The sequence below is a fragment of the Triticum urartu genome, chromosome 6A (genome assembly GCF_056163025.1).
Source record: "Triticum urartu cultivar PI428250 chromosome 6A, HENAU_Tu73, whole genome shotgun sequence".
NCBI classification, from domain to species: Eukaryota; Viridiplantae; Streptophyta; class Magnoliopsida; order Poales; family Poaceae; genus Triticum; species Triticum urartu.
Window position 1 is genome coordinate 42,127,173 of NC_141878.1, and position 9,735 is coordinate 42,136,907.

The window sequence follows — 9,735 nt, forward strand, 5'->3', positions numbered from 1 at the left end:
CCGGGTCTTCGAAAACCGTGTTCATAGGACATCGAGGATGGCTTCGCGACGATGACCCATGGAGGAAACGCAAGGATCTGTTCGATGGTGAAACCGAACCCCGAAAACGCCCGTGTACGAGGAGCGGCGAGGAAATAGACAAGCTGTTGAAAAATTGGAAAGACTGCCCACTGCCGGGAAAGAAGCAAAAGGCACCAGAGTCGGGAAAGAAGCGAAAGGCGCCAGAGCCGCTACTGAAGGTATGGAAAACGAGGTCTGTTTTCTGGGACTTGCCGTACTGGAAGATCCACCGTGTGCCTCACAGCCTTGATTTCATGCATATCACGAAGAACGTGTGCGAGAGTCTGCTTGGTACCCTGCTGAACATGCCAGAGAGGACCAAAGATGGGCCGAAAGCAAGGGCAGACTGGAAATCAATGGGCATCAGGCAGGAGCTTCACTCTATATATGATGATGATGATGATGATGATGATGATGAGGCGAAGCAGGACACAGAAAGTCGTCGCAAAGGCAAAAAGGCCAAGAAGACCGGAAATGACTACCCTCCCGCGTGCTTCACTCTAAGTCAGGAGGAGATCGAGCAGTTTTTCACCTGCCTCCTAGGATTAAAACTTCCTTACGGTTACACGGGGAAGATAAGCAGATACCTAGACCCAGCGAAGCAGAAGTTCAGCGGGATGAAGTCTCACGACTGTCACGTGCTGATGACGCAGATACTTCCAGTTGCAATCCGTGGGATCATGGACGCGCACGTCCGTGAAACGCTATTTGGCCTATGCAACTTTTTCGACGTCATCTCTCAGAAGTAGATTGGCGTGAGGCAACTCAGAAGGCTACAGGAAGAGATCGTGGTGATACTATGCGAGCTTGAGATGTACTTCCCGCCTGCATTCTTCGACGTTATGGTGCATCTGCTGGTCCATATAGTGGAGGATATCATCCAACTCGGCCCGACGTTCCTGCACAGCATGATGCCATTCGAAAGGATGAATGGTGTCATCAAAGGATATGTTCACAACATGTCACGTCTAGAGGGAAGCATAGCCAGGGGCTTTCTGACCGAAGAGTGCATCTCCTACTGCACGAATTATCTAGGCATCGAGAACCCCGTTGGTCTGGCCGTCAATAGGCACCTCGGCAGGCTCGCTGGATGGGGTCACCGTGAGGGTCGCCGCGAAATGCATGTCGACTTCGAGGGTCGACTCGCCGACTTTGAAAGAGCAAAGCTAGTCGCGCTACAACACATGGACGTGGTCGATCCTTGGGTGGTAGAGCACAAAACCTTTATTAAGAAGACGTACAATGACCGAGGCCAACAGAGGACGGACGGAGATATACTCAAAGAGCACAACTCATGTTTCACGCGTTGGTTCAAGCAGAAGCTTCTGTCGTACCCTTTACATGAGGATTCTTCCACGGAAGAACAACTCATATTCGCCTTGTCACAGGGCGCCGAGCACAACCTGATGACCTATGAGGCGTACGATATCAACGGCTACACATTCTACACCGAGGCCAAGGACATGAAGAGCAATGGTTATCAGAACTCCGGGGTAACGATGGAATCCTACACCGGTAACGACAAGGACAGATACTACGGAAGGATCGAGGAGATCTGGGAGCTGAGCTACGCTGGAGAGAAGGTCCCGATGTTTCGTGTCAGATGGGCCAAGAGCGTCCTAAAAGAAGACCGGTATTTCACCACCATGGTTATACCCGAAGCCAAATCCAAGACCGCGGGCGCAAACGTCACCGCGAAAAATGAGCCATGGGTACTGGCTTCCCAAGTGGACCAATGCTTCTTCATTACCGACCCGTCAAAGCCCAGTCGTGTTGTCGTGAGGAGAGGCAAAAGGAAGATCATCAGAATGGATGGAGTAGCCAATGAGCAAGACTTCGACAAGTACAGCGACCCGAGGATCGAACATGACGATGATGATGAAGTAGCAGCATACACCACAAGAAGAAGCAGGACCACCCTACCTAAAGGACGTCCGTTCCACAGAAGAACTCCATTTGCGAAAAAGAAGGACAAGAAGATTGTGAACAGATAGCTAGCTAAGATCGATTGTATTTAAATCGTAACCTTCATTTCTCGATTGTATTTCATGGGCACTTTTTGAACTATCATGAATATTTTTAAATTTCATGGACACTCGATCTCGATCGCTATCCCACCTCGCCAGATCCGGTCCCCCTCGCCGCCGAGCACCCCCCGGTCCACCGGCCGCCGCCACCGACCCCCCGCACCCTCGATTCCCCTACTCAACCGCCGCCGCCGACCCCCCGCACCCCTCCCCTACTCAACCGCCGCCGCCGACCCCCCGCACCCCCCGCACCCTCCCCCGCTCCACCGGCATTACTGTTTGATGATATTTTTTAAAAAATTATTACTGTCTTATAAAAAAATATTACTGTTATGATTTAAACAAGTTTGAACACATTTAAACACAAATAAGTATCAAACAACATTTTAAATGCATAAAAAATTGTGGAGCCTGGGAATCGAACCCAGGACCTCCTGGTGTGAGAACTGGCCGCTGACCAGTCGAGCTAGTTGAGGGAACTTGATGTGGATCAGGTCAGGTGGAAGATAACCTGTTGGCCCGAGCAGAAATAAAAAAAATACTAATGGCGCACCAGGGTGAGGTGCGCCATTAGTATGGATGTACTTATGGCGCACCGAGGGGTGGTGCGCCATTAGTATTGTGCCGCCCCCATCCATATTTCCTCTCCGGCCCAAACCTATCCCCTCTCTCTCCCTCGCCCTCGCCCTCGATCCCCTTCCCCTCTCCTCTCCCGACGCCGCTGCCCCGCCGCCTCGATGCCGCCCCGACGCCGCCTCGACGCCTCGACGCCGCCTTGACGCCACCTCGACGCCCCGACGCCGCCTCGACGCCTCGCCCGCGCGCGGTGCAACCTCTGCCTCGCCGAGTCCAAAGGTACCCTCTTTCTCCACGCCCCCCGCTCCCCGGACCCTGGCTAGGGTTCTAACTGAACTGCTGGGGGTTTCGCATCTAGCGGCCAGTGGCGCCGCGAAGCTGGAGGAGCTGCTCGTGGAGGAGACGTGGCTGGAGGCGCTGTCTGGGGAGCTGCGCAAGCCCTACGCGCTCGACCTTTGCCGCTTCGTCGCCCACGAGCGCCTGCACGCCAAGGTGCCCGTCTACCCGCCGCCCCACCTCGTCTTCCACGCGCTCCACACCACCCCCTTCCACAACGTCAAAGCCGTCATCATCGGCCAGGTACCCAAATACCAAGCCACTCAAGTCTGCGAATCCCCCCTTCCAAGTACTTGTTCACCTGCTGCTTCATTTTCATTGTGAAGAAATGTGTGACAGTTTCACTAACTTAATTTCATTCATAAGAAATTTGCGCCTAGAATTTCTTTTTGTTACAATGCTGCTTGCTGAATGGAGTGATGGCATCAAATTGAAACATGGATAGAAAAAAATTGGCAACGCCGTATGCAGAAATGTAAATTGTTGCTTCTGTTCTGCGTATTTATATTATGCTAGAATAACTGATTTGTGGTGACAGTGCTTCCTGCTGTATGGAATAATGACATTATACCGAAATATGGATAGTATAATTTGGCAGTGCCATATGCATTTTCATATTATGATGCGAGAATAACTGGTTTGAGGCTATTTTGTTTGTGTGATCACATTGTGGTGCCTGGCATATTTGCCACAACACTTTGTAGCCGGAAAATATGCCTGTCATATATATGCCTTTCATTCAGCTATTAGTTGGTGATCCTATTTCGCTTGTTGTACTTACCATATGGTCTTCATTTGTCTTTGAACCTACTTTGCATCTGTATCATGCACTAAGTTTCTGATTTTAGTGTTTTCAGTCTATTTTTCTATTTCTGCTTTAACATAACGGAATAACTAATGGTGGCTGCCTAATGATGACAGACTAAGTTTCTGATTTATTTTCTTATAGAAGTGTAGATTCATTGGTAGCAATTGTTTTCAGTGTCTCATGTTGCACATTGTGAACAGATAGCTAGCTAAAATATGTGTTCTGAAACACTGAGAGCAAAAATACTTACTACATACATATGCTCAAGAAACACTTACTAACCAGAAAAGGTTTTGACTTGAAATGTTAATAGCACAGAGAGCACCACAAGTTAAACACCTCAATCTGTTAGTATTTGTCTGCATTTTCTCACATTATTCTTGTATCTGATCCAGTATTGCTTGTAGTGGTTTGTCCAAAATGTTGAATGATACTGCTTGGAGATGCATATATTGTTTCACCTCTTCACATGCCAATGTATTTTCCATGTTGTGATGGAGGCCTTTTTTGCCTTGTCCACCCGAGAGGCCCTTGAGTTTGCTGGAATGTCGATTAACTTCCGTTCCGGCAAATTCGGGTACTCCATATGTCCTATTTTCAGCAAAGGTCATGCTGAAATTTTCCGTGAATTTTAGCATGACTTTGCTAAAAATAGGACATATGGGGTACTTGTGACTAATGCATGGGTGTCGACAAACCATTAATTATACAACCTTGGCTTTTAGGGTGCCTCGGTGTCGATAAAAACCGAAATGATGAAAGCTTAGGCTTTTAGGGTGCCTCGGAGTCGAAAAACCCTCAATGATAAAAGCTTAGCTTTTAGGATGCCTCGGTGTCGACAAACCCTAAATGATGAGACCATGATCTTGTTCCTTGACAATAACCAACTTTTTGACCAAACTTTGTTCCTATTTAGAGAGAAACATGGCCAACAACGATGAGGCCGGGGGTTCGGGCGGCAACGCATTCTGGGAGCTGTCCCAGGAGATGGAGGAACAACCTCACTTGTATGAGGACGCCGCCTTCCCCACCGATCCTGAGACCACTGATGGTGCCGCCGAGGATGACCCCACTGATGGTGCCGCCGAGGATGCCACCACTGATGATGGCGGAGCACGCACAGATGGCAGCCAACCGAAGAGGCAACGGAAGGACCGGCGCCCGACAGTGCTCCGCACCCTCAAGGAGGAAGTTACTGAAGTGAACTCCGACGGGAATCCAACGGCGCCCGAACGAATAGTCAAGGGGTACTCGCTTCAGCTCGGGTGCATTCTCCGGAGCACCGTCTCGATCAACACCGAGAACCTGAGGCATCCTGACCGAGGGAATTGGCGCAACCTCCTCTTCACGAAGCTGCACGAACGATACAAGTTCCCCGCTGAATTTGAAAACACAAGCCTCAAAGGGAATAAAGTGAACAATGCTGCCCTCACGAAGATGAGCAAGGCCCTGTCTACTTGGAAAAGCAATGTGAAGAGAATGATCGAGAAAGGTGAGAGTTATGAGAAGATCAAGGATAAAAATCCTTCGATCACCGAAGATGACTACAACGACTTCAAGATCAATTGCTCGAGCACCGCAAACTCCGAATCAAGTCAGTGGGGGAAAGAAATGCGAGAGCTGAACTTAGGGGAACACACACTCGGTCCCGGCGGTTACAGAGTGGCGGAGCCTATATGGGACAAGGAGGAGGCGGACCGTGCCGAGCAAGGCCTACCGCCCCTCTTCGATAAATACGGTGATAAGCAGACCAGGAACTTTGTCAGGGCCCGGTACAAGAAGGACCCGAAAACAAAGGAGCTTACCACGGATCCGAAGACCAGGGCGCTTAAGCTTGTTCTGGTAAGGAATACACCCCCGCGTAATTAGCTCCATATGGTTGCATTCTAATTAATGAAGCCAAATTTCTAAATGGTTCACATTCCTTCCGCAGGCGACTGAAAGCAGTAGCACGGGGTCGACTAAGAGGAACCCTTGGGACACCACTCTAAATAGGGCGTTGAATGTAATGAAGAACAAGGATAAGCTCAGTAAGCCGATGTCAGCTGGTCGTGTGGCCGGCAAAGGTTTGTCGACAAAATGGTCGTCACACTATAACACTGGTGGGCGAAAGGAGAAAAAGACCAGCTCGGAAAGCCAGGCGCGCGAGGTTCAAGAACTCAAGGCACAGGTGGCGCGGATTCCGGAGATTGTCCAAGAGCAAGTGCAACAACAACTCGGAGCGACGATCACCGCCATTGTGCCTACCTTGATCGAGGGGTTGAGTGCATGGATTACGGGCGGCCAACAGGGGCCGCCCCCGATTCCTAACTTCACGGCCAGCAACTCGCAGAACGCGATGGCGGGGCCATTGGTGTCTCCGGCGGAGGCGGCATTGGTGTCTCCGACGCCGGCACGGGAGCTTAATGCACCCGGGTGTACGCCGGCCGCCACCTCTGCAGCAAGCGGCCCCTCCGTCAACTGCACGCCCGCCATTGGCGGTGCCTCGACATTAGCCGAGCTCGACGCCATCATCATGGTAACTAATTAAGCCTCTCTCGGCCGAGGACTTAATCTCCTTGCCTTTGACTGGGAATCCCTGACGCCATACATGTTTTCGCAGGGCGTCGCTGACGTTCCGTGCACTCTCCTGCACTTCGTGAACAACGAGTTGGTCGATGTCGCCAAGGGCAAAATCGTTCAACTGGGCAACCCCTTGTTCCATGGTACCCAGATGCCACCCAACTTGTTTAGGGTTCAACTGGTTCGGGTGCTGCCAGGCTGCGACGAGTTGTTACCTCCGATTCGACCCGTCGGGGCCGACGATGATGACGTGATGACCCTCAGCGCCTGCCTGAGCTGGCCCCTGCTTTGGCCAAAGAGCCAGATTTGTTTGGGGGCGGGGGACACCACCCCAAAGACAACACCGCCAGTCGTGCAGGCGCCAAGTCGGCCCCATGGAAAGATCGCCGCAACGGTGCCGGACATCCCTATGCCACGGGATCCAAACATGCATATGGCACAGGATCAGAACGACGACGACGACGATACATTTGGCAACGTCGATCAGTACTTTGCCGATCATGGGTACGGTGGCGACTTCATGGGGCCTCCTTCTGAAGAAACCAACCCAACAAAAGACGTGCGCGATCTAGCTGGTACCGCGGAGAAGCCAAGTTGCAACAGGCGTCGTCTGCAGTTCAGCTCTCAGGAGACGCCTCCAGCTGCCGACTTCACCGAGCCTCAGATAGGCGAGGTGCGAAATATTATCAGCCCCTACACACTCAAGAAGGCGGTCTGTGAGCAGAACTCGGTCCCATTACAGGAGAAGAAGAAGGCACGCAAAAGAAAGACTAACAAGGGTGCGGGCCAGCCGGCACCGAGTACGATCCATGCTCAGGACGGGCCACCTTCACCCGAGGATTTAATGAGGAGGCTGCATGTGGCGGGTAGGCCGATGCTACCGAGAAATATGCTCGATGCTGCAACCAGTGCTATGCGGAGTCTGCATGACAGTGTTCTTTCTTTGGAGAAGCGACGTCTCACAGAGAAGGATGTGGCATACCCGGTTTTCACGGCCAAGGTGCCAGAGGGCAAGGGCTTTGTGGATAACTCCATCGGGGGTACGATCGTCCTGCGGTTTGATGACATCCACGCTATGTTGAACCTTCATCCGCTGCACTACACCTTCGTTCGGCTATTTTCGCTGAGTATGGAGATGCGGATCATTCGCGACAAGACCCCGGACATCGTGATAGTCGACCCCTTCTACATGCGTGCCAAGATCTTGGGCAGCGCTGGGGACCGGCAAGTCGCGAGTTCTTACCTCGAAGGCGTCATTCTGGCAAACCAAGATAAGGATAACTTCCTCGTGCCTTACTTTCCCGAGTAAGTCCTCCCCTCAACCGCCCCGTAACATATGAATTCTTAGATTTCGATCGTTTTTCTTTTAACATTCCGTGTTTTCTGCAGTGACACACATTGCACGCTCATCCTCCTAAGCCCCAAATATTCCATGGCCACGTATTTCGACCCGGACCGTCATTCGAACATAGACTACACAAATGTCAAGAAGGTTCTTGATGATGTTCTCCCCGGCTACGCCAAATCTGGAGGCACCTTCACCAGGCCTATTTGTAAGTATGGCAAGCACGTGTTCTCCCACAATACGACGTTCTGTTGCGTCAAGCAGCCGCCTGGCGGTCAGAAGGGTGCCTACTACGCCATCCATCACATGCGGGCGATCGTACGGGACCATCATCAACTTCTGCTACCGAGTAAACTCAAAGATTGGGCCGCGAGCGTGTCGGCAATCCAGGACGCGGACATCAGACAAGAATTCTTTCGCATCCAGTCGGAGTTTGCGGAAATCATCCATCAAGATGTCCTTCGTACCTCGGGGCAGTTCTACCTCAGAAATCAACCGTCCAACAGTGACATCGACACAATGCTACAAATGCAGGCTGACAACGACCGTTATTTCATGACTCCCATGATAGACGGCGGCTTCATCCACGCTCCGGTCCCTTGAGTCGAGTCGAAAGCAGTGATGCTGTGTCTAGTTCTGAAATATCGATTGGCTCATGTTGTAATTAAACTTTAATGAACTTGTAGTATGTCTCTTTGGTTTCGAGAGTCGTTCAACTTAGATGTAATCGATGCTATTAATGTCTTGCTTTTCTCTTCCGATCGTTCTGTTGCATACTTATATATTGCTTATGTATTGTCTGTGAATTGGTACTAACGTTTCGTTTGGCTACTGCATAGCGATGCCGTCGTATGTCGTGTACAAGGGTAAGGTTCCCGGAGTCTACGACGACTGGGAGGAGTGTCGGAGACAGGTTCACCGATTCAGCGGTAACAGTTACAAAGGGTACACCACTAGGGCCGAGGCCGAATCTAGATACGCCCGCTATCTAGCGGGAGAGGGGAGGGAGCTTTGAAGGAACCGGATGAAGACGAGTTTCATCATGATGATGCTCATCGTGATGACCGCAGCTCTCTTCTATGTGATGGTAGTTTAGATGATCGATATCGACTTGTAATGTGAAGACAAACTCGCTACTCGCAGTCTCGAGACTTGTAATATAATGTTCTATCTTTGTTCGGTCTTTTCAATTCGGAGACTAATATGATGAATTGTATTCGGAGATTAATATGATGAATTGTATTCAGAGACTAATCTTCTATTGTATTCGATGAATCTGTTGTTGATGTGTGCTGTCTATATTTTGTCCAATTATACATTTTGTAACCTGTGCAAAAAAATAGAAAATAAAAAAACCCTAATATTCATACTAATGGCGCATCACATCACAGTGCGCCATTAGTATGCCAAAGGATACTAATGGCGCATCATTGAACAGTGCGCCATTAGTATGCCGAAGTTACTAATGGCGCATCTTGTTGTTGTGCGCCATTAGTATGCCAAAGTACCTGAGTATACATGGCCCCCTGGGAGGCATACTAATGGCGCACTATTGTATATACTAATGGCGCATCTGAGGTCCGCCATTAGTATACCAGATACTAATGGCGCACCAGTGGTGCGCCATTAGTAAAATATACTAATAGCGTGGCACTAATGGCGCACCACTAATGCGCCATTAATGGCCAAATTAGGTGCGCCATTAGTAGGCCTTTTCCTAGTAGTGGCCGCCCCCGCCCCCCCCCCCCCCCCCCGACCTCAACGCCGCCCCGGAGCCCCGACCACGACCTCGACGCCGCCTGCCCCTCCCTCGTCGCAGGCACCCGAGGTGAGCACGCCTGCTCCTCCCTCTCCCCTACCTCTGCCTAGGGTTTCTACCTCCATCCAATTAGTTAGGGTAATTAGGGCAGTAGTTCTTAGGTACTAATTAGTTAGTAAGAACTATGTACTAATTAGGTACTAGAATATTTTTATTTATAGTAAGTTTATTTTTAGTAAGAACTAGTTGAATTAATAGAACT